At 43.2% G+C, this 25248-nt stretch overlaps 2 long non-coding RNA genes across 2 annotated transcripts; both read left to right on the top strand.

Moving 5' to 3' along the window:
* The first annotated feature begins 204 nt into the window (after positions 1–204).
* Positions 205–1385, top strand: LOC123141100 (uncharacterized). Its single transcript, XR_006470164.1, has 3 exons — positions 205–359; positions 490–542; positions 1172–1385. It is a non-coding gene; the product is annotated as an uncharacterized lncRNA (long non-coding RNA).
* Positions 1386–8095: 6710 nt separating this feature from the next.
* On the top strand, positions 8096–9276 carry LOC123141101 (uncharacterized). The gene is made up of 3 exons (XR_006470165.1): positions 8096–8250; positions 8381–8433; positions 9063–9276. It is a non-coding gene; the product is annotated as an uncharacterized lncRNA (long non-coding RNA).
* The last annotated feature ends 15972 nt before the right edge of the window (positions 9277–25248 follow it).

A 25248-nucleotide genomic window follows, 5' to 3' on the forward strand; every position in this document is an offset into this window, starting at 1 on the left:
TCGGCCATGGTGAAGCTACACCTCCCCCAATTCCTCCCGTCGTCATCGTCATCCTCCGTGTGACCCCGCCAGATTCCACGATTTGGGGGATTCCCTATGAGGAGCCGGCGCGTCGTCCTCTTCGCAGGCGGTGGCGGGTGTTGGCATGTGCGCGTGCGGAGGAGCTCCACCTCACCCACTTCATCCAGCTATCATCGCCGTCCTCCGCGCGACCACGCCAGCTTCCATGGTTTGGGGGAGCCTTCCCTATGAGGATCCAGCGTGTCGTCCTCGTCGCACCCTAATTAGGTTCCTGGTGTGTCCGCACCGCCGCACCCTAATTTGATTTCGACTGGAGTCTAGGACGTCAGCGCCACGAGGTACGTACATCTGGCTGTTCATCTCTTTCTTCCTCCGAACGAGCAGCGACCTATGCGTTTCTGATTCTAGATTTGTCCAACGATTTGCCTGATTGTTTCTCCTCTCTAATCTCTATGGTTTACCAATCAGGTCGTTAGCACTGCCGTCCAGGTGATAATAAACGCCGTTCACCACAACAAGAGGTGAGAGGCAGATTCCAGATAAGGTATGCCCTAGCAGGTTTTATGAACCAGAGGCGAGAGGCAGATTCTTGATGATAATATTATCATAGCTTTGTGCTAATTTCCAAAAATAATTGTCCTTTTCAATTTTAGTACTGTCATGCCATCTCGAAAGTATGCATTGAGAAGAAATTGTTGGATGAGATAGATAGTTACTATCATTACCAATTTACTAATTTGCATCTCGGATGATTTTATTATTTGATATGCTTAATGATTTTGGATGCCCTTATTTTTTGGCCTCAAAATTTATGTCTACATAGATTGATTATTATTTAGACCTTTATACTAAAGGCCTTGGATTTTTGTTTCGCCCTGGGCCCCTAAAATCCGAGGACCGGACCTGCCGGCAGCACTTGATTCTATTTTAGCTGCAACCAAGTATCTACTTTAAAGTTATATAGATCAGATTTTGTCGATAAAGCTGATTTTCCTGATCCTATAATCCTTGTTCTGTCAAGCCAAACATGTCATTTTATTTAAGTTTGCATGACTGTATTTTTTATTTGTCATTTTCTAAAGTTTTATGAGCACTTCTGTTTTTCTGTCGAGCACTAACAGAGAGAAAACTGTTTTCTTATTTTTAACAGGGAGCAAACTGCGTAGCAAGATCAATAATGAATGGTTCAAGTCATGTGTTACAAGTTACAATGAGCAGGTGGTACTCAAGTCCGTTGATGATAAGGATATTATTCGAACATTTACTGCAATGAGGTCTCGGAAAGGGCATTTGCCTCGTGATTGTCTTTAGTGCGCTGTTGGTATTCGGTATGTTCCATCTGACCATCTCTATTCTTGCAAGCTTTTGATTTTTAATATATTCAAATTTGTATTTAAAAATTATGGGTTAGTAGATCCGTTTTAATTTGCATTTCTATTCTTGCAAGTATTCGGTATTTGCATTCTTTTGTCCACGCTTTAATTCCTAGATCCCGTTTGTTTCGGCAGCATTGTTACTTTGTTGTTTCTTCTGCTACAAGGCCCATGGTTATAGTAAACCTTCTTATTTTAAGCATCCTATCAAGCCTACTTAAACAAACGTGTGCCTTTTTGCCCACATCTTCATGCTATTCATCTGCATGTTGCCTTGCATATATATATTTGGTCAAAAAGCATACGGTTTCACCACAACAGGTAACACACAGGCCATATATGTCCTCTGCTTATGGATCTGTACTTGTGTTTCGTATATGCTAACCATACTTTCTGTTGCTGTCGCCAAACTCTCGTGTTAACTGTTGAGTGATGGGAGCAGTTCATGACCTAACTAAAACCTCTGATCCAACACCTCATCACACTTTTGGTCAGACATGCATATTAGGCCAACGGCACATTTTAGTTAATGAAAACTATGAGCTGAAAATAAATAGGAGCTCTGTTTGGTTCAGATATTTTCATACATAATTTGATGTACTTCTCATGGATATCTTCTTACACGTGAGCTTATTTTGAAGATGATAATAAGTTTCTGCCTTAGAGTTAATGCATAGTATATGACCGTCAATCTCCAGTTTGAGGAAGATTTTGGAGCAGCAACATACAAGCAGAGCTAAGATTGGTCCAGCCACTTCATTTATTTTCTGAAAAGGAATTGATGAATGAGAGTATATTTTGAGAGATCCATCTATATGGTACGTTCAATGCCGATTTGATAATTTTGCGCATGTCTCGTGCAGGCATGCCAGCGCCTTCGTCGACCTCCACTCGCCAATCTGTAACGCCTATGCCCGTGGTGGCGGGTCACACTCTGATGCAGCCGTGCACGCCGCCGCTACCAGACGACACCCCCATCGAGTAATACACCCCAGTCGAGATTTTCTATATCATCTCTGCCAAGGCGCAGTCATCGGAAGAGATTCAGGTAAGATTATCCTTGTTTTCTACATCAAATTTTGCATGTTCATCTATCTAATCTTTGATACTACATTTCTTAGCTAATGTCCTCCTTGCCTGTACCATGTTCATATGATTAACAAAGGCTTGGCCATCTTAATATACTAGCCCGCGAGGTGGATATATATACTACTCCCTCCATTCCTAAATATAAGTCTTTTTACAGATTCCAATATGGACTACTGAATGAATCTACACTCTAAAGAATGTCTATATGCATTCGTATGTAGTCCATATTGAAATTTCTAAATGGACTTATATTTAGAAACAGAGAGAGTACTTCAGTTTGCATGAGAACAAATGTTTTCATAGCGAATAGAAATTTGTCACCAGATGACATTCGTGGAAAATATGTCCAAAAAATAGTTGCAAATTTATCACCAGACCATGGGGAGGGGTGCGGCCACCTTTTGAGGCCTTTCTCTCCTTTCCCGTATGGCCCATTAAGGCCCAATACGAATTCCCGTAACTCTCCGGTACTCCGAAAAATACCCGAATCACTCGGAACCTTTACGAAGTGCGAATATAGTCGTCCAATATATCGATTTTTACGTCTCGACCATTTCGAGACTCCTCGTCATATCCCCGATCTCATCCGGGACTCCGAACTCCTTCGGTACATCAAAACTCAATAAAACTGTCATCGTAACGTTAAGCGTGCGGACCCTACGGGTTCGAGAACTATGTAGACATGACCGAGACACGTCTCCGGTCAATAACCAATAGCGGGACCTGGATGCCCATATTGGCTCCCACATATTCTACGAAGATCTTTATCGGTCAGACCGCATAACAACATACGTTGTTCCCTTTGTCACCGGTATGTTACTTGCCCGAGATTTGATCGTCGGTATCTCGATACCTAGTTCAATCTCGTTATCGGCAAGTCTCTTTACTCGTTCCGTAACACATCATCCCGCAACTAACTCATTAGTCACAATGCTTGCAAGGCTTATAGTGATGTGCATTACCGAGTGGGCCCAGAGATACCTCTCCGATAATCGGAGTGACAAATCCTAATCTCGAAATACGCCAACCCAACAAGTACCTTTGGAGACACCTGTAGAGCACCTTTATAATCACCCATTTACATTGTGACGTTTGGTAGCACACAAAGTGTTCCTCCGGTAAACGGGAGTTGCATAATCTCATAGTCATAGGAACATGTATAAGTCATGAAGAAAGCAATAGCAACATACTAAACGATCGGGTGCTAAGCTAACGGAATGGGTCAAGTCAATCACGTCATTCTCCTAATGAGGTGATCTCGTTAATCAAATGACAACTCATGTCTATGGCTAGGTAACATAACCATCTTTGATTAACGAGCTAGTCAAGTAGAGGCATACTAGTGACACTCTGTTTGTCTATGTATTCACACATGTATTATGTTTCCGGTTAATACAATTCTAGCATGAATAATAAACATTTATCATGATATAAGGAAATATATAATACTTTATTATTGCCTCTAGGGCATATTTCCTTCAATAAGTGCCTACATGTTCCAACAAACCGCGTCTACATTTCTCGTGACGTTCTGTTTGATGAAAATGTGTTCCCCTTTGGTGCACTTCCGACTCACTCTACCACTCCTATGTCATCAGTGCCTGTGTCTATACCTTCGCCTGATCAATTACTGGATGTTGCATATGCCCCTGCGTTGCTTCCTAATCATGCTGCAGGTATTAGACGCGGCGCCCGTCTCGAGCTTCTTGATGAACATGTCGTGGATGTGACTCGCGCTCCGGACGTGCATGCGCCATGCATGACGGGTGGCGCCCGTCAACCCGCTACCGCCTCACCTGTGGAGGCTGCCTCGCGGGTGCCCGGCTCGCCCGACACACGTGCGCCTGGCTCGCGTATCGCCGTCTCGACTAGGCCGGCGTTGGCCTCGCCCGACGCACGTGCACCCGCCTCGCCTGGCTCGCCTGGGCCGGCTTTGGCCTCGCCTGGCTTGCGGGCCTCTGTCTCGCCTGGGTCGGTGCTGGGCTCGCCGGCCGCCGCCTCACCTGGACTGGTGCTGGGCTCGCCGGCCGCCGCCTCGACTGGCCCGGCAGTGCTGTCACCTGCCCCGACCAGCCCTGCTTCGGTCTCCAGTTCGCCGACAGGCTCTGTCTCGGACTCCTTCGAGTCGGACTCGCCTGGTCCCACACCGGCCTCGTCGCCGCAGCCTGCGGTTGCTCTTCGTCCTCGAACACGGAGCCAGCACGACATTTTTCATCCGAACGAGCGCACGGATGGTACTGTTGCGTGGCTTGATGCGTGCATGGCCCATACTACTGCCGATCCCACTGCAGAGCCTCGTCACTTTCAGGCTGCACTGAGCATCCCTCACCGGCGTGCCGTCATGGAACAGGAAGTTCAGGCTCTTCACAAGAATGACACCTGGCGTCTTGTTCTCCAGTACCTGGTGTCAACGTCATTGATTCTAAGTGGGTATTTAAAGTCAAGAGACATGCTAATGGTTCCATCGAACGATACAAGGCACGGCTAGTCGCCAAGGGTTTCAAACAGAGGTATGGTCTTGATTATGAAGACACGTCCAGTCCAGTCATCAAGCCTACTACCATTCGATTATTGCTGTCTCTTGCTGTTACTCGCGGGTGGTTCCTTCGTCAGCTTGATGTGCAGAACGCTTTTCTCCATGGCATTCTAGAGGAGGAGGTTTATATGCGTCAGCCGCCTGGTTTCGTTGATCCGGCACGTCCTCACCATCTCTGTCGACTGGTTAAGGCGCTATATGGACTCAAGCAGGCCCCTCGAGCATGGCATGCTCGCCTTGGATCTGTTCTTCGGGCCCTTGGGTTTACTCCCTCCACTGCTGATACGTCATTGTTTCTCCTACAGCGTCCTGAGGTTACGATGTATCTCCTGGTTTATGTTGATGACATCATTCTCATCCGTTCCTCTGACGCTGCTGCTGATCGCCTTGTGACTGCTCTCGGTGATAACTTTGCTGTCAAGGATTTAGGTGCACTGCATTTCTTCCTTGGTCTGGAGGTTTCCCGCTCTTCTGCTGGGCTGACTCTTACTCAGAAAAAGTACTCCCTGGACTTGTTGCGGCGTGCTGGAATGCTTCAGTGCAAACATGCTGTCACTCCGATGTCTGCCACTGATTGGTTGTCTGCCCTTGATGGAGACTCTCTCTCGTCTGATGATGCTACTGAGTATCGCAGTCTTGTTGGTGGTCTGCAATACCTTACTATTACCAGGCCTGATATCTCTTATGCAGTCAACCGTGTGTGTCAATTTATGCATGCCCCCAGGACATCTCATTGGTCAGCTGTGAAGCGTATTTTGCGCTATGTCTGTCTTACTGCCTCCTATGGTTTGCTTCTTCAGCCTGCACCGTCGTGTGAGCTCTCAGCTTTCTCTGATGCAGACTGGGCTGGTAGTCCTGATGACAGGCGATCCACGGGGGGATATGCGGTATTCCTTGGTTCTAAATTGATCGCCTGGAATGCTCGTAAGCAGGCCACAGTCTCTCGCAGTAGTACTGAAGCTGAGTACAAAGTTGTTGCTGATGCAACTGCTGAGATCATATGGGTACAGTCTCTTGAGAGAGTTGCGTGTCTCTCCGGCTCAGCCTCCAGTTTTGTGGTGTGACAACATCGGTGCTACATATCTCTCTTCTAACCCGGTGTTTCATGCTCGGACAAAACACATTGAGGTTGACTATCATTTTGTTCGGGAACGTGTTGCACAGAAGCTACTCTGTATCAAATTTATCTCATCCAAGGATCAACTTACTGACATCTTCACGAAGCCTCTTCCACAACCACAGTTTGTAGGCTGTAGGCGCAATCTTAACTTGCTCTGTACTTCAGGCCATAGTTAAGATTGAGGGAGGGTGTTAGACTGTATATACGTAACCTCTGTAATATACTGTAACATTGTATTGTACCCCTTGGGATACCCTCTATATAATGAGATAGCCACACCCCGGTTTAGGATGTCGAGCAGTTCCCAACATATTACGTTTTACAAGGTCTTCTTCGCGGCGACGGCTGGGGAACTCATCGGGCTCCACGATGCGGCTCTGCTGTGCAAGCTCCTTAGTCATCGTCCTCGTCTGCATCCGTACTGCAGTGGCGCTGCGGAGGATGAATCCTTGACAGCCGGCTGCAGTTGCTGTTGTGGACATGTAGTAGTATGATGTCTACGGAATACCAATCTTTCTACGGAGTAGTAACTAGTATCCTTGCTTCTGTGCTACGTAGGTCAGTGCTGCTGATGCAGTCCGTGACTATGGTTGTTTGGTTACTAGTATGAATATGAAGTACCGGATCTATCTTTACTCTTAATGTTCGAGTTATCTGAATTGATGAATAGTCTCCACGGTATATTTTTGTTGGGTTTTTTCGTCCCCTCCTCCACCCCACCCCACCCACACACGCAGCCCAAAGAACACCCCGCAGAAAAAACCGCCAGCGCTCGCCTCCAGGTCCCCTTCCTATCGATCCCCTCATCCCCTCGAGAAGGACGCCGCCGCCGGTCTCGCCTCCACAGCGCCGCCGATCTCCTTCCTATTGGAATCGGCTCCCGATCTCCTTGAGGACAGAGCGCCGCCGATCTCACTGGGAAGAACCCGCGGGATCGAGCCTCCACGTTACGAAATCGGCGCCACGGTTTTGGATCACCGCCGCGGACGTAAGGTCACGTCGGCGCCGCGCAGACGCAGGGCGGTTTCAACCCCAGGTATGTTGTACGGGATCAAACGAACAAAACTCAATAATCTGTTAGTAACGTCGAATAAGAGTCCACGCCCGAGGTACGCCCCAGTAACGGGCGTATGGCTCCATGTGCCGCTATGTGCGCCGGTGCAGCATCTCTACTTCTAATGAAGCAGTTGGTAGTCTCCGCTGGTCAATTTTCGTCTCATTAGAGACGGTTAATTTTCGTCCTCGATCCCACCTCCCGCAACCCAGCGATTCCCCCCTTCCGCCCTCGAGAGCGACAAAAAAAGAACGGGATGGTACCATCAGGCCCGTTGTGAAACACTATGGTTCATCGACAGAAAATCATCCTAAAAAAAATCTACGAGGGTTAACCTACGAAAATAAAACCGAATCGTACTATTCCCAACTGAAACCCTCGCACCCGAATCGTCGTGCCCTCGATGCACTTGCCCGCCGCCCTCATTCGTCCCTATCGTCCCTACGTACACGCAGCTTCCGTCACCGCCGCTCAACCCCTTCGCCGCCGCCATCCGAGAGGGAGACGCCGCCCCTGCCGCCGAACTCCGGGAAACGCCGCCGCCGAACTCCGGGAAACGCCGCCGGCAAGTCTCCAGGGCAGGGCGGTTTCAATCCCTGCCGCCGAACTCCGGGAGACGCCGTCGCTGCGGCACAGGGTAGATTTCGCGTCTCCACGTGGTCGCACGCACGCCTACACCTCCACTTCCCCCCCTCGACTCGGCCATGGTGAAGCTACACCTCCCCCAATTCCTCCCGTCGTCATCGTCATCCTCCGTGTGACCCCGCCAGATTCCACGATTTGGGGGATTCCCTATGAGGAGCCGGCGCGTCGTCCTCTTCGCAGGCGGTGGCGGGTGTTGGCATGTGCGCGTGCGGAGGAGCTCCACCTCACCCACTTCATCCAGCTATCATCGCCGTCCTCCGCGCGACCACGCCAGCTTCCATGGTTTGGGGGAGCCTTCCCTATGAGGATCCAGCGTGTCGTCCTCGTCGCACCCTAATTAGGTTCCTGGTGTGTCCGCACCGCCGCACCCTAATTTGATTTCGACTGGAGTCTAGGACGTCAGCGCCACGAGGTACGTACATCTGGCTGTTCATCTCTTTCTTCCTCCGAACGAGCAGCGACCTATGCGTTTCTGATTCTAGATTTGTCCAACGATTTGCCTGATTGTTTCTCCTCTCTAATCTCTATGGTTTACCAATCAGGTCGTTAGCACTGCCGTCCAGGTGATAATAAACGCCGTTCACCACAACAAGAGGTGAGAGGCAGATTCCAGATAAGGTATGCCCTAGCAGGTTTTATGAACCAGAGGCGAGAGGCAGATTCTTGATGATAATATTATCATAGCTTTGTGCTAATTTCCAAAAATAATTGTCCTTTTCAATTTTAGTACTGTCATGCCATCTCGAAAGTATGCATTGAGAAGAAATTGTTGGATGAGATAGATAGTTACTATCATTACCAATTTACTAATTTGCATCTCGGATGATTTTATTATTTGATATGCTTAATGATTTTGGATGCCCTTATTTTTTGGCCTCAAAATTTATGTCTACATAGATTGATTATTATTTAGACCTTTATACTAAAGGCCTTGGATTTTTGTTTCGCCCTGGGCCCCTAAAATCCGAGGACCGGACCTGCCGGCAGCACTTGATTCTATTTTAGCTGCAACCAAGTATCTACTTTAAAGTTATATAGATCAGATTTTGTCGATAAAGCTGATTTTCCTGATCCTATAATCCTTGTTCTGTCAAGCCAAACATGTCATTTTATTTAAGTTTGCATGACTGTATTTTTTATTTGTCATTTTCTAAAGTTTTATGAGCACTTCTGTTTTTCTGTCGAGCACTAACAGAGAGAAAACTGTTTTCTTATTTTTAACAGGGAGCAAACTGCGTAGCAAGATCAATAATGAATGGTTCAAGTCATGTGTTACAAGTTACAATGAGCAGGTGGTACTCAAGTCCGTTGATGATAAGGATATTATTCGAACATTTACTGCAATGAGGTCTCGGAAAGGGCATTTGCCTCGTGATTGTCTTTAGTGCGCTGTTGGTATTCGGTATGTTCCATCTGACCATCTCTATTCTTGCAAGCTTTTGATTTTTAATATATTCAAATTTGTATTTAAAAATTATGGGTTAGTAGATCCGTTTTAATTTGCATTTCTATTCTTGCAAGTATTCGGTATTTGCATTCTTTTGTCCACGCTTTAATTCCTAGATCCCGTTTGTTTCGGCAGCATTGTTACTTTGTTGTTTCTTCTGCTACAAGGCCCATGGTTATAGTAAACCTTCTTATTTTAAGCATCCTATCAAGCCTACTTAAACAAACGTGTGCCTTTTTGCCCACATCTTCATGCTATTCATCTGCATGTTGCCTTGCATATATATATTTGGTCAAAAAGCATACGGTTTCACCACAACAGGTAACACACAGGCCATATATGTCCTCTGCTTATGGATCTGTACTTGTGTTTCGTATATGCTAACCATACTTTCTGTTGCTGTCGCCAAACTCTCGTGTTAACTGTTGAGTGATGGGAGCAGTTCATGACCTAACTAAAACCTCTGATCCAACACCTCATCACACTTTTGGTCAGACATGCATATTAGGCCAACGGCACATTTTAGTTAATGAAAACTATGAGCTGAAAATAAATAGGAGCTCTGTTTGGTTCAGATATTTTCATACATAATTTGATGTACTTCTCATGGATATCTTCTTACACGTGAGCTTATTTTGAAGATGATAATAAGTTTCTGCCTTAGAGTTAATGCATAGTATATGACCGTCAATCTCCAGTTTGAGGAAGATTTTGGAGCAGCAACATACAAGCAGAGCTAAGATTGGTCCAGCCACTTCATTTATTTTCTGAAAAGGAATTGATGAATGAGAGTATATTTTGAGAGATCCATCTATATGGTACGTTCAATGCCGATTTGATAATTTTGCGCATGTCTCGTGCAGGCATGCCAGCGCCTTCGTCGACCTCCACTCGCCAATCTGTAACGCCTATGCCCGTGGTGGCGGGTCACACTCTGATGCAGCCGTGCACGCCGCCGCTACCAGACGACACCCCCATCGAGTAATACACCCCAGTCGAGATTTTCTATATCATCTCTGCCAAGGCGCAGTCATCGGAAGAGATTCAGGTAAGATTATCCTTGTTTTCTACATCAAATTTTGCATGTTCATCTATCTAATCTTTGATACTACATTTCTTAGCTAATGTCCTCCTTGCCTGTACCATGTTCATATGATTAACAAAGGCTTGGCCATCTTAATATACTAGCCCGCGAGGTGGATATATATACTACTCCCTCCATTCCTAAATATAAGTCTTTTTACAGATTCCAATATGGACTACTGAATGAATCTACACTCTAAAGAATGTCTATATGCATTCGTATGTAGTCCATATTGAAATTTCTAAATGGACTTATATTTAGAAACAGAGAGAGTACTTCAGTTTGCATGAGAACAAATGTTTTCATAGCGAATAGAAATTTGTCACCAGATGACATTCGTGGAAAATATGTCCAAAAAATAGTTGCAAATTTATCACCAGATAACATTGTGGAAAATAGTTGCGTCCGTACAGTGTGTTCTTCGCCGAATTTGTGTTTGATTTTTTCACTATATATTACTTCTTGCTTGCGCGAGGGTGGTTGTAGATTTGTTATTTTTTGCCCCGAAAAGAAGGTAGCCGGATTAGTAGTCTAATTGAGTAGATGCTGATGGGGGAGGGTTACTTGATTTTTATTGAGTACATTATGCTCTGCTTTGTGACGAGGTTTGAAATTTGATGGTTCTGATGTGTTATCCATTTCATTGTTTCTGTGCATGGTTACGTTGGATATAGGGTGGCCTGCGGTTAGGTGGGCAGAGTTGAAATTTGAGGGATGCATGGTTGCGAGGGAGGTGGCCATAGGGTGGCCTGCGGTTAGGTGGGCGGAGTTGGATATGCCCAGAGAGGGAGACGTGTGTTGGGGAACGTAGTAATTTTAAAAAAATTCCTACGCACACACATGATCATGGTGATGCATAGCAACGAGAGGGCAGAGTGTTGTCCACGTACCCTCGTAGACCAAAAGCGGAAGCGTTAGTACAACGCGGTTGATGTAGTCGTACGTCTTCACGATCCGACCGATCCAAGTACCGAACGCACGACACCTCCGAGTTCAGCACACGTTCAGCTCGATGACGTCCCGCTAGCTCCGATCCAGCAGAGCTTCGCCGGAGAGTTTCGTCAGCACGACGGCGTGATGACGATGATGATGTTGCTACCGACGCAGGGCTTCGCCTAAGTACCGCTACGATATGATCGAGGTGGATTATGGTGGAGGGGGGCACCGCACACGGTTGGGAGAGATCAACTGATCAACTTGTGTGTGTTGGGGTGCCCCCTGCCCCGGTATATAAAGGAGCAAGGGGGGAGGCCGGCCGGCCCTTGCAGGGCGCGCCAGGAGGAGGAGTCCTCCTCCTAGTAGGAGTAGGACTCCCATTTCCTACTCCTACTAGGAGGAGGAAAGGAAGGAGGAGAAGGAGAAGGAAGGAGAGGGAGGAAAAGGAGGAAAGGGGGGCCGCGCGCCCTGCCTCCTCTCTTCCACCACTTGGCCCATGAAGCCCATTACTTCTTCCTCGTATTCTCGTAACTCCCCGGTACCCCCGAAAATACCCGAATCACTCGGAACCTTTCCGATGTCCGAATATAGTCGTCCAATATATCGATCTTTACGTCTCGACCATTTTGAGACTCCTCATCATGTCCCCGATCTCATCCGGGACTCCAAACTACCTTCGGTACATCAAATCACATAAACTCATAATACCGATCGTCACAGAACTTTAAGCGTGCGGACCCTACGGGTTCAATAACAATGTAGACATGACTGAGACACGTCTCCGGTCAATAACCAATAGCGGAACCTGGATGCTCATATTGGCTCCTACATATTCTACGAAGATCTTTATCGGTCAAACCGCATAATAACATACGTTGTTCCCTTTGTCATCGGTATGTTACTTGCCCGAGGTTCGATCGTCGGTATCTCAATACCTAGTTCAATCTCGTTACCGGCAAATCTCTTTACTCGTTCCGTAATACATCATCCCGTAACTAACTCATTAGTTACAATGCTTGCAAGGCTTATAGTGATGTGTATTACCGAGTGGGCCCAGAGATACCTCTCCGACAATCGGAGTGACAAATCCTAATCTCGAAATACGCCAACTCAACAAGTACCTTCGGAGACACCTGTAGAGCATCTTTATAATCACCCAGTTATGTTGTGACGTTTGATAGCACACAAAGTGTTCCTCTGGTAAACGGGAGTTGCATAATCTCATAGTCATAGGAACATGTATAAGTCATGAAGAAAGCAATAACAGCATATTAAACGATCAAGTGCTAAGCTAACGGAATGGGAAGTCAATCACATCATTCTCCTAATGATGTGACCCCATTAATCAAATGACAACTCATGTCTATGGCTAGGAAACATAACCATCTTTGATCAACGAGCTAGTCAAGTAGAGGCATAGTAGTGACACTCTGTTTGTCTATGTATTCACACAAGTATTATGTTTCCAGTTAATACAATTCTAGCATGAATAATAAACATTTATCATGATATAAGGAAATAAATAAGAACTTTATTATTGCCTCTAGGGCATATTTCCTTCAGTCTCCCACTTGCACTAGTGTCAATAATCTAGTTCACATCGCCATGTGATTTAGCACCAATAGTTCACATCACCATGTGATTAATACCCATAGTTCACATCGTTATGTGACCAACACCCAAAGGTTTTACTAGAGTCAATAATCTAGTTCACATCTCTATGTGATTAACACCTAAAGAGTACTAAGGTGTGATCATGTTTTGCTTGTGAGAGAAGTTTAGTCGACGGGTCTGCCATATTGAGATCCGTATGTATTTTGCAAATTTCTATGTCAACGATGCTCTGCATGGAGCTATTCTAGCTAATTGCTCCCACTTTCAATATGCATCCAGATTGAGACTTAGAGTCATCTGGATCAGTGTCAAAATTTGCATCGACGTAACCCTTTACGACGAACCTTTTATCACCTCCATAATCGAGAAACATATCCTTATTCCACTAAGGATAATTTTGACCGCTGTCCAGTGATCTACTCCTAGATCACTATTGTACTCCCTTGCCAAATTCAGTGGTAGGGTATACAATAGATCATGTACACAACATGACATACTTTATAGAACCTATGGCTGAGGCATAGGGAATGACTTTCATTCTCTTTCTATCTTCTGCCGTGGTCGGGCTTTGAGTCTTACTCAATTTCACACCTTGTAACACAGGCAAGAACTCTTTCTTTGACTGTTCCATTTTGAACTATTTCAAAATCTTGTCAAATTATGTACTCATTAAAAAAACTTATCAAGCGTCTTGATCTATCTCTATAGATCTTGATGCTCAATATGTAAGCAGCTTCACCGAGGTCTTTCTTTGAAAAACTCCTTTCAAAAATTCCTTTATGCTTTCTAGAAAATTCTACATTATTTCCGATCAACAATATGTCATTCACATATATTTATCAGAAATGCTGTAGTGCTCCCACTCACTTTCTTGTAAATACAGGCTTCACCGCAAGTCTGTATAAAACTATATGCTTTGATCAACTCATCAAAGCGTATATTCCAACTCCGAGATGCTTGCACCAGTCACATATATTTATCAAAAATGCTGTAGTGCTCCCACTCACATTTTGTTGGCACCTTTAGGATCAACAAAAACCTTCTGGTTGCATCATATACAACTCTTCTTTAAGAAATCCATTAAGGAATGTAGTTTTGACATCCATTTGCCAGATTTCATAAAATGTGGCAATTTGCTAACATGATTCGGACAGACTTAAGCATCGCTACGAGTGAGAAAATCTCATCGTAATCAACACCTTGAACTTTTTTAAAAACCTTTTTTTCGACAAGTCTAGCTTTGTAGATAGTAACACTACTATCAGCGTCCGTCTTCCTCTTGAAGATCCATTTATTTTCTATGGCTTGCCGATCATCAGGCAAGTCAACCAAAGTCCACACTTTGTTCTCATACATGTATCCCATCTCAGATTTCATGGCCTCAAGCCATTTTTGCGGAATCTGGGCTCATCATCGCTACCTCATAGTTCGTAGGTTCGTCATGGTCAAGTAACATGATCTCCAGAACAGGATTACCGTACCACTCTGGTGCGGATCTCACTCAGGTTGACCTACAAGGTTCGGTACTAACTTGATCTGAAGTTACATGATCATCATCATTGGCTTCCTCACTAATTGGTGTAGGAGTCACATGAACATATTTCTGTGATGAACTACTTTCCAATAAGGGAGCAGGTATAGTTACCTCATCAAGTTCTACTTTTCTCCCACTCACTTCTTTGGAGAGAAACTCCTTCTATAGAAAGGATCCATTCTTAGAAACGAATGTCTTGCCTTCGGATCTGCGATAGAAGGTGTACCCAACAGTCTCCTTTGGGTATCCTATGAAGACACATTTTTCCGATTTGGGTTTGAGCTTATCAGGATGAAACTTTTTCACATAAGCATCGCAACCCCAAACTTTAAGAAACGACAACTTTGGTTTCTTGCCAAACCATAGTTCATATGGTGTCGTCTCAACGGATTTAGATGGTGCCCGATTTAACGTGAATGCAGCTGTGTCTAATGTATATCCCCAAAATGATAGTGGTAGATCGGTAAGAGACATCATAGATCGCACCATATCTAATAAAGTACGGTTACGATGTTCGGACACACCATTACACGGTGGTGTTCCAGGTGGCGTGAGTTGCGAAACTATTCCGCATTGTTTCAAATGAAGACCAAACTCGTAACTCAAATATTCTCCTCCACGATCAGATCGTAAAAACTTTATTTTCTTGTTACGATGATTTTCTACTTCACTCTGAAATTCTTTGAACTTTTCAAATGTTTCAGACTTATGTTTCATTAAGTAGGTATACCCATATCTGCTCAAATCATCTGTGAAAGTGAGAAAATAACGATACCTGCCGTGAGCCTCAACACTCATCGGATTGCATACATCAATATGTATTATTTTCAATAAGTCAGTTGCTCGCTCCATTGTTCCGGAGAACGGAGTCTTAGTCATCTTTCCCATAAGGCATGGTTCGCAAGCAACAAGTGATTCATAATCAAGTGATTCCAAAATCCCATCAGCATGGAGTTTCTTCATGCTCAACGCAAACACCAAATAACTTAAATGAATAACCGTATTGCAATAAACATGATCAAATCATATTCATGCTCAACGCAAACACCAAATAACACTTATTTAGGTTCAACACTAATTCCGAAAGTATAGGGAGTGTGCGATGATGATCATATCAATCTTGGAACTACTTCCAACACACATCGTCACTTCACCCTTAACTAGTCTCTGTTCATTCTGCAACTCCCGTTTCGAGTTACTACTCTTAGCAACTGAACCAGTATCAAATACCGAGGAGTTGCTACGAACACTAGTAAAATACACATCAATAATCTGTATATCAAATATACCTTTGTTCATTTTGCCATCCTTCTTATCCGCCAAATACTTGGGGCAGTTCCGCTTCCAGTGACCAGTCCCTTTGTAGTAGAAGCACTTAGTCTCAGGCTTAGGTACAGACTTGGGCTTCTTTACTTGAGTAGCAACTTGCTTGCCGTTCTTCTTGAAGTTCCCCTTCTTCCCTTTGCCCTTTTCTTGAAACTAGTGGTCTTGTCAACCATCAACACTTGATGCTTTTCTTGATTTCTACCTTCGTCGATTTCAGCATCACGAAGAGCTTGGGAATCGTTTCCGTTTATCCCTTGCATATTATAGTTCATCACGAAGTTCTAGTAACTTGGTGATAGTGACTAGAGAACTCTGTCAATCACTATCTTATCTGGACTACTGAATGAATCTACACTCTAAAGAATGTCTATATCCATCCGTATGTAGTCCATATTGAAATTTCTAAATGGACTTATATTTAGAAACAGAGGGAGTACTTCAGTTTGCATGAGAACAAATGTTTTCATAGCGAATAGAAATTTGTCACCAGATGACATTCGTGGAAAATATGTCCAAAAAATAGTTGCAAATTTATCACCAGATAACATTGTGGAAAATAGTTGCGTCCGTACAGTGTGTTCTTCGCCGAATTTGTGTTTGATTTTTTCACTATATATTACTTCTTGCTTGCGCGAGGGTGGTTGTAGATTTGTTATTTTTTTGCCCCGAAAAGAAGGTAGCCGGATTAGTAGTCTAATTGAGTAGATGCTGATGGGGGAGGGTTACTTGATTTTTATTGAGTACATTATGCTCTGCTTTGTGACGAGGTTTGAAATTTGATGGTTCTGATGTGTTATCCATTTCATTGTTTCTGTGCATGTTTACGTTGACCATCGGTGGCGGGAGGCGGCATTGCTGGCGGTCGAAGGGGTGCTTGTGGAAGCAGGTGGAATAGTCAGCAGCTGTGGGGATTCGTTATTCTCCGAGGTTGGCGGGCTCGACGCCAGGCTCAATGGGGCTGCGGGATTGTCAAGCAGGTAAAGTTCGTCAACTCGTCCAGTTTGATGCTTTTCAACTGCTGGATAATTGTTTCGTGCCATGCGTCGTCTTCATGTATTTACTAAAACATTTACTATGCTCTTCTATTTGGAGAAAGAAGCATGGTGCAGCCTACCAAGCTGGGGAGAGCCATATAATGCCCATCTTGGAATTAGCTGTTCGACTGAGATGTGCTGGACAAAAATATTGCCAGTTCCTTTGAGTATGCTTGACTTGTATAATGTGATTTTCATTTTTTTAGAGTGAATTACATATTATATAGATATGCATTATTATGGCTTTAGTAACTGATTTTCTCATGTTTAGAAACATGCGAGGTGGGGGGGGGGGTCTTTGCTTTACTTTGATTTTATATACCTCAATATTTTTTTACATATGTTGCAATCGCAAAAATATTATCAACAAAAAATATTAAAATATTCAAAAATTAAATTACTACTTCCAAATATTTGACTGATTAGTCACCAAAAAAAGAAGATCAAAATCATATTTCTAATTAATAAGGTTGACAAGATATGCATTGCTACGCAGTTAGGAACTAACATGTGAATGGTAATTGTGAGCCGGATGCGCCCTTGACGTTGAGATAGTCGGTACCACAAGAATAAGTAATTCACTGGTAAAAACGGTCGGTACTGTTGCGTGTTGTGCATGGGCATCCTAGAAGTACATGTTTGACACGACCAGTGTTAAACCTCTAAAATATGTATGCCCCCTTGGAACACACGCGCAATTAACAAGACCACTACTACAGAAGATTGTATCTGGAATTTTAAGAAGCCTTCTTCTATTTGCAGGACACCAGACTCTAAACATGGGTGAAGCTGGAGCGACTCAAGATGCACCTTGACTTCTGGTACACTATATGAGTGATTCAAATTTGCTCAAGGTTAATAATAGCTAGCATGGAGCCAACTGGAGGAAGGTAACTCTTGATGCTAAAGTTTACAATCCTCCCAACATCCATTCTTGCCACGGACACCGAATGTTGTGACGTCAATTTGGGAGCCATGGGATGGATCCCTTTCAGAGTGATCTAGACGCCCTCGATGCCTCGACAATTTCACGGGCGTCTGAAGTGTGAACTAAGATCATACTTATATCTGGTCAGTTTAGCGACAAACCCTACATTTTAGTTTTTTGTTATGTGTCCTATATGCACTTTTAGTTTTTTATAGGTGTGGATAACTTCTTGAAAGCTAAATCTGCCCATACTGTATGTGCTTTTCCGCGAGGTAGACTAAATTGGCATCTTGAGGATTCATGCTTCATGTATCATACAAGTGATCCTTTCATAGCTTCATCTGTTGCGCTCTTACATATCGTATTCTGCTATAGAGTATAAATAGTACTCTTCCTTGGAGTTGAATCCATGTATCATGATTTTTGGTTGATACTGTCCTATAGTTCCCCACAAAAAAAGGACTTTGGTTGTGGCTAACTGGGTTCTCTCTGCCTCTCACAAGTTTTGTTTATTACTATACTACTATTATTTAGTTAGATAACTTGGACTGTCTGATAGGAGTTCTTACTCACTGCTAGAGATGCTAACTGATTCTCTTCGGCTCTCACAAGTTTGTCCTTGTGTTATCTCTTATTTAGGGTAAAAATAATGCCCAGAACAAAGAAATTATGTATTGTACTGTACTCATTATTGTAGTTAAAGATTATCTTCAAAATTGATCATCACTTGGGATGCTACCAACTTGCAGGGTTCATGAGACATTAATTTTCCATATTTCATTTCCCTCTTCTTCACTTGTTACAAATGTATCTTTAACATTAGAGTTTAATATTTGTGTTTTCACAGGTAGGAATAGACAGGTAAGATCAGTCACCAGCGATGGAGTCATGAGGTTGTTGACGTCATGCTAAATGTTGGTGTAGGGCCAAAGGAGAAGATATGGTGCAAAATTCTTGAGCTTGACATTATGGTACAATATAAATTTGAGTATTCTTGCCTATCATAGCAGTCTATAGCCTATATCACATTGCAAAATTCCATGAACAATTGGTCCACATTATTTATCTGTTATATTGTTCATGCCCAAGCGTGGATGCAGGTGGATGTGGGCGCCAGGGCCGCCACCAAGGATGTAGGGGTCGCGCCACAATGGCCGAGGATGCGTTAGGCACGCCGAAACTGACGAGGACATGTGAGCCGCACTGCAGCCTTAGTGTTTTTCCTAATTTCTTTAGGTACCCAAGGTTGATTTAATATTCACATGTATGCTGAAATTTTGACACCAAAGAACCAGCAGTGGAGTTATACGAAATTTCTCCCGAGAGCTGTACTACCATTCTTTTTAGTATTGATTGACTAATTCCCATGAGTTGCCCCAAAATTGTAAATATGAATATGGATGATTAATTATGATGCTAATGAGGTCATTGGTTCTCATTAAAATAGCAGCATGAAATAACCCTGCATATATTTGTTGGATTTTAAATTGACCCTTTCAACTCAACTAATTTTTTTATTTCTACAATATTTACTGACTTTTACATCCTGTTTTGCACGCTATGGGGAATGATTGTAGGTATTTATGAAGTAGTCCCCATTAGGTGGACTGGGTGAAAATTGAGAAGCATGATTGTATTTAAGCTCTTAGCAATTTAGAATGTCAATATCTTCGGGCCGCCTTGCAATATTTTAGAAAATAATATTTTTAGGGACATTTTATATTGCCTCACACTAGTAGAAAACAGGGTTTTGGTCACAGGGCAGTATTCACATTAGTCCCGGTCCAGTCACGAACCGGGACTAATGTGAGCATTCGTCCCGGTTCGTGCGGATAAGGCATTAGTCCCGGTTCACCTGGGCCCTTTAGTCCCGGTTGGTGCCACGAACCGGGACTAAAGGGTGCGATGCCCATTAGTCCCGGTTGGTGGCACCAACCGGTACTAATGGGCTTTGAGGCATTAGTACCGGTTCATGGCACGAACCGGTACTAAAGGTCCCATTTTCAAACTCTACCCCCCACCCCCCGGACCGCCTTTTCAGTTTTAGAAAAAACAAAAGAAAATGATGGAAATGTCAAAAAAATAAAATAAAATAAGTTTCCCATGTGATATGTGGTCTAGTTGTTGGGAAAATTAACAAATATGAATTTCGACTCTATTTGCAAAATCTCTCTGGAATTTGTAAAATGGGCATAACTTTTGCATACGAACTCGGATGAAAAAGTTTTTTATATGAAAAATCATCTACTCGAAAAGTTACATCCGAATTTAACCGGGGGAACCCCGTTAAACATTTTCAAAATCCTCAAAAATCTAACAGAAAAAAAGTTACGGGGCTTTTAAGATCTAGAGTGGAAAAATCGAAAAAATTTCAAACTGTGGTCAAACAATGGTCAAACTAATTATTCTAGAATATTAGTGTTACTAAATAATTATTTCAGTTTTTTTGAATTTTGGTCAAATCTGGTCAAACTGTGGTCAAACTAATTATTCAAGAAATATTAGTGTTACTAAATAATTATTGTTTTTTAAAACAATAGTTTCAAAATCAAACAGTGAAATGTGTCACTTCATGCTCAAGCAAAATTCCTGAGGGTTAATAGGATTGACATCTTACTATTGTCAGGAGAACAACAAGTGCAGACTTGGAAACGAGGGAGAATAGAACCCGGAAGTTAAGCGTGCTCAGGCTGGGGGAGTGGGAGGATGGGTGACCGTTCGGGAAGTTAGATGATTTGGAATGATGAGGGGTGATTAGAGATTAGAGGATAAATTGAGCAGTGATGAGGGGTGATGATTAGAGATTAGAGGTTAAAATAATTCAGAAATTTGAAAATAAAAAAAATTCAAAAAAAAAACATAAAGGTGGAGCTCCACGTGGCCGCGGCCTTTACTCCCGGTTCGTGTAAGAACCGGGACTAAAGGGGAGAGGCATTAGTAACGATCCTGAACCGGGACTAAAGGGCCTTACCAACCGGGACAAAAGCCCCTTTTTCTACTAGTGCACCTTGAATTAGGATTATCGTGCTACTGATGAGACTTGAAAGTTCTCACAATGTGCTAAGGACCACCCTCACATTTCGGTTTATTCACCCTTAAATTAGGAAAATGAGAGCTTAAATGCATTATTTTCTTTGGTTTTACCATGAAAGGAAAAAAGAAAAAGAAAAGGTAGTCCGCCCTGACGTGCCATGTTTTCTGAACATGTCCTGATCCAATTCCCTCCCTACATATGGTCTAGGTTGGGGGTTTACGAATAGCTCGGACATATGACGACAATTTGGGGATCCAATTAGGTGGTGTTATAGACTTTTCTTCTCCTTAATCCAATTGTTTATTTTTTAAGTTTGCTAACATGGAAAAAATGTTGTAAACTTGTGACCACATATTCTCTGGGCAAGTTGTAGCCTTGTTATTCACAATTGATGCTGCTGGTGATTCACCCTTATATTTGAGCTTAAAGTCTCCGCTTGGATTATGTTTGGCCCCTAAATACCCCCGTAAAATGATACATACCTTTGGGCGTCATTTTTTCTATAGGCGGAAGTCACGCTGCGGCCAGTATTATACACGTGTATACTGAATCCGGACGAAAAATCTTACACCGATTCCAACCGGGCCCTGAGTGTCTGCTAAATTAGGCTTTTTCTTTAGTTGACAGTGGAATAGGAGGTTGCTTTCCTCTCTTTTATGTCACAATTTATACTACAACACACATTTCCTTTTGAGTATTATGTGAGTTCCATTTGAGCCGATACACCAAATCTGAAGTTACACAACTCTAACCAAACTGAAGAAAATCATCAATGCAATTTTTGTACCACCTTTGTTTTGTGCATCAGACATGATGCATTTTTTGTACCACCTTCTTTGTTTTGTGCATCAGATATGATAAGTCTTTCTATGTATATGATTGAATTATTATATTTATCAAAATACAATGCAAACGAAGTGGATTTCAATTATTTTTTAATCTGTGTTACCGACTACCTTTTATATCCATGTAAAATTTGCCATGCAACCAGTATAAAATTTAAAAAGCCCGTGGCAACGCACGGGCAGTCTACTAGTACACATAACATCCCAAGCTTTTTTGTGTTTACCTTCTTACTTTGCACCGACTGTACAGCCTTGTATATAATGAGTGTTGTTGCATTTTTGCAAATCACTTGGCACGGACGGGTCCAGTCAGTAATTTTTTGACAGCGGTGACTTGACAGGCCCGTCGGCAATTTTTGTGTCGCTTTGTGGACGAGACTCACAGAGCGGCGAGCGCTAGCGACTTTGGCCGGCCCAGTTAGCCGTGTGTCCGCTCTGGGTGTTGTACTGTTTTATGGTTTAAAGATTTTTTTGGTTTCATTTTCAGATGATTTTTCATCCTGCTTTTATTTTACATTTTATACTCAACTGATTCTAATCTTAATATGAAAAACACAAATATATATATATATATATATTTTACAAGTGAATATTTGTATAAATTGAGGATATTCTTATTAAAAATATTATGATTTTTTTATAAAATTGAATATTTTTAGAAAATTATATTTATAATATCTATATAAATTACGTTGATTCTTAAAAAAAGTGTGAAAATAATTTTTAGAAAATATTAAACTTTTTCTATAACAAGAACATTTAGTATATTTCTAGCAACTTTTTAGAAAATTTTAAATATTTTAAAATAATATTAGTAAACCTAAAAAGGAAAAAAGGAAAGAAAAAAAGGAAAAAAGTATACCAGTCAACACGCTTATGTGGCATTTTTGTCAAGTCAACTCTTATGCCCTGGTCCCACATGTGAAAAATGTCATTAAAAGGGGCAAAGCCACCGACCAGTGGTATTTGCTAGTCATTACCCATAAACATGGTGTTTTTTTGCCAAAAATATATCAGAAACCCGTGTTTCCTGCCAACCCAGGCAATGTGTTGGTTCTGCACAATTAACTTTAGTGCGCGTTGCTACCCCTATTAACCTAGCCAATCACTTGCACTTCGTTTACATGGTGTCTCTGGCTATAGTCGTCTCCTGTTATGGAAGATGAGATTTGTGCATAGCAACAATGTCATGCATGTAACATGCCATTAAAACGCAATGCGCCATGTTAACTGCAGATAGGTGAATTTACGAACAGGGTGGTGCAACAATATATCAAATCTATCATTGCAATCACTTTGTTCTATCTGAAATATGAGAAATTTTTAGTTGAAGATTCTGAATGTTCTCACTCAAACCGTTTTTTCTTGAAGGAGTTAGGAAAAGACATTACTGAATATATAAACCTAATTACCACTTATTTGAGTATTCATAATCTTACATATATAGATTTCCCCCCTTTCTCATCTCATCTCCCTCACCGCTCTACCTTGAGAGTCTCTTGTGGGATTGGCCCGGCCCGATCCCCTTTCTTAGCCGGCGGAGGCGATTGTCGGAGTAGAGGAGGGAGAAGCGCACATTGCGGTCATGTATATAGTAGGAGTAGCTTGTGTCTTGCCGATTAGGCGACCTGTGCGGTGTGGAGTGAACTTCACACGGCTGCTTATGAGCAGCTTCCAATGGATAGATTCCACCCCCAAGCTCGTCTACCACGGTGGAAGCCGACGTCAGGCGGCGGATCTAGTAATATATCCTTTAATAAGCTTCGTGGACATCAAATCCGATTTATATGGATGCACCCACTCCATGTCTTCTAGGCCGCCAAGGTGGAGAAGGAGGAGATGACGGTGAGTTCCTTCCTTTTTTCGTTTGATTGCCGCGTCGGAGACTAGTTTCTAGTGCTTGATCTGGAGCACTTGGTGCTCATCTTTAGTGGCTTCTTACAACAGCTTAGGCTGCTCCGCTGCTGATTGTTCTGATTGAAGGGCGGCCCTTTTCCTCCCTTCAATGATGTCGAAAGGGAGGCAGGTCTGGTTTCGTCCCAACGTCCGTCTCTTCTCCTTCCAGTCAACGACAAAGCAACAACGAGATCCCCTTGCAAGTTGTTTGTCCCCGGTGAGGGGTGGTGTTGGTATACTGATGAAGCTTGATGATGGTGGATAATGGTTCACATTGCAACCTTCATCTTGCGTCGAGGGTCTTTTCTTTAAAGGTTTTGGACTGAGTTGTAATTTTGCATTCCATTGGGGTCCTTTCTCAGCTTTCCGGCAATGCAAATCTTAAGGCAGCTGTTCGAGGTCCTTCTGGACCGTTTAAAAAAAACAGTATTCAGCATTTTTCACACGCACGGTTGCCAGAGCGAGAGCTCCACTGCCTGGAGTTCACCATAAAACGCTCCCCCAAGGCCTTCAGTCAACGTCGCCGCTAATCTTGGTTGCAGCGTTTTTGCTTGCAATCATCTCTCTGAATCTTCAGTCTCCACAGATCTCTGAGATTCTAGGCGTTGCGGCTGTGTTCTTCGCGCACCTATTTTTCATCCGCTTTACATCCGTGCTGCACAGGCGCTGTGGAGGATGAATCACAGGTCAGCAATTGACGTGGTGGCAGAGTAGCGCAGCATCGCTCCCTCAGGTAATTAACCTGTGTTTATGCCACACATCAACATACCCCCTTCCCCTTCCTCAAAGTATAGTATCTGAACTTTTTGTGACTTTGTACCAACAAATTGGTAGAAGATTGTGCAACTAATGTTCAAGTAGTCCAAACTAATTTTCAGTTGGTTCTGCTTGTTTGCTAGTATGAACTGAAAATTTAGTTGTCCTCATCACCAACCATCGGTGTTATTCTTGAACTAAATTATCAGTTGATGCACCCTGTTGCAATGTTTTCATCTGTTTTTAGCTAGTATAGAAGATAAAGCGACGTTTCTACTAATGGTAGAGGTTGGTAGACTAGTATTAATAACTTTTCTCCTTATTAATCCTCTAATTTTTGCACTATAGTTTTTCTTGTATCACTTGAAACGCCATTTAGATTCTAGGCATGAAAAAGGATTCACAGCCACAAAAAGAAACTGGTGAAGAATAGAATCACCTCAAAGGAGACATAAATGTAGAGGATATATATATTTTAGAACGAAGACGCTAGGAGCGTCCGGCTTTAAATTAATAAAGCCCACATCATAGGCAGCGTAACAGACAACGTTAGGACCTCGAACACGAGCTCGGAGGCTCAGACATAAGTTTCGAACCAGAGCACGGAGGCTCAGACCACGACGGCTCGGAGGCGCACAAGTCTAGACCAGGCCAGCAGTAGCAAAGGCAAAATACAGGCCCGGAGGCAGAGCATAGAGCACGCAGGCTCGCTCGCAAGACAAAAGGGCCACTTCACGGCGCAGAGGTGGCAGATGGCTCCCTAGCCAAAACGTAGATCTGACGAAGGCGGTCTTGGGCGAGATTCAGTTTTTCAGCATCCTTGCGCTTCGCCAACGGACTCCACTGCTGCAGAAGAAGGTTGCATTTGTAGATAATGTTAGCAGGGTGAGATGGGAAGATACCCTCGATAGCAAGTTTGTTCCTAGTGAGCCAGACTGCCCAGGTCAAGGCGCCGAAACAGCTCCAGAGCACTTGG

This window comes from Triticum aestivum, chromosome 6D, assembly GCF_018294505.1.
Source record: "Triticum aestivum cultivar Chinese Spring chromosome 6D, IWGSC CS RefSeq v2.1, whole genome shotgun sequence".
Taxonomy (NCBI): Eukaryota; Viridiplantae; Streptophyta; class Magnoliopsida; order Poales; family Poaceae; genus Triticum; species Triticum aestivum.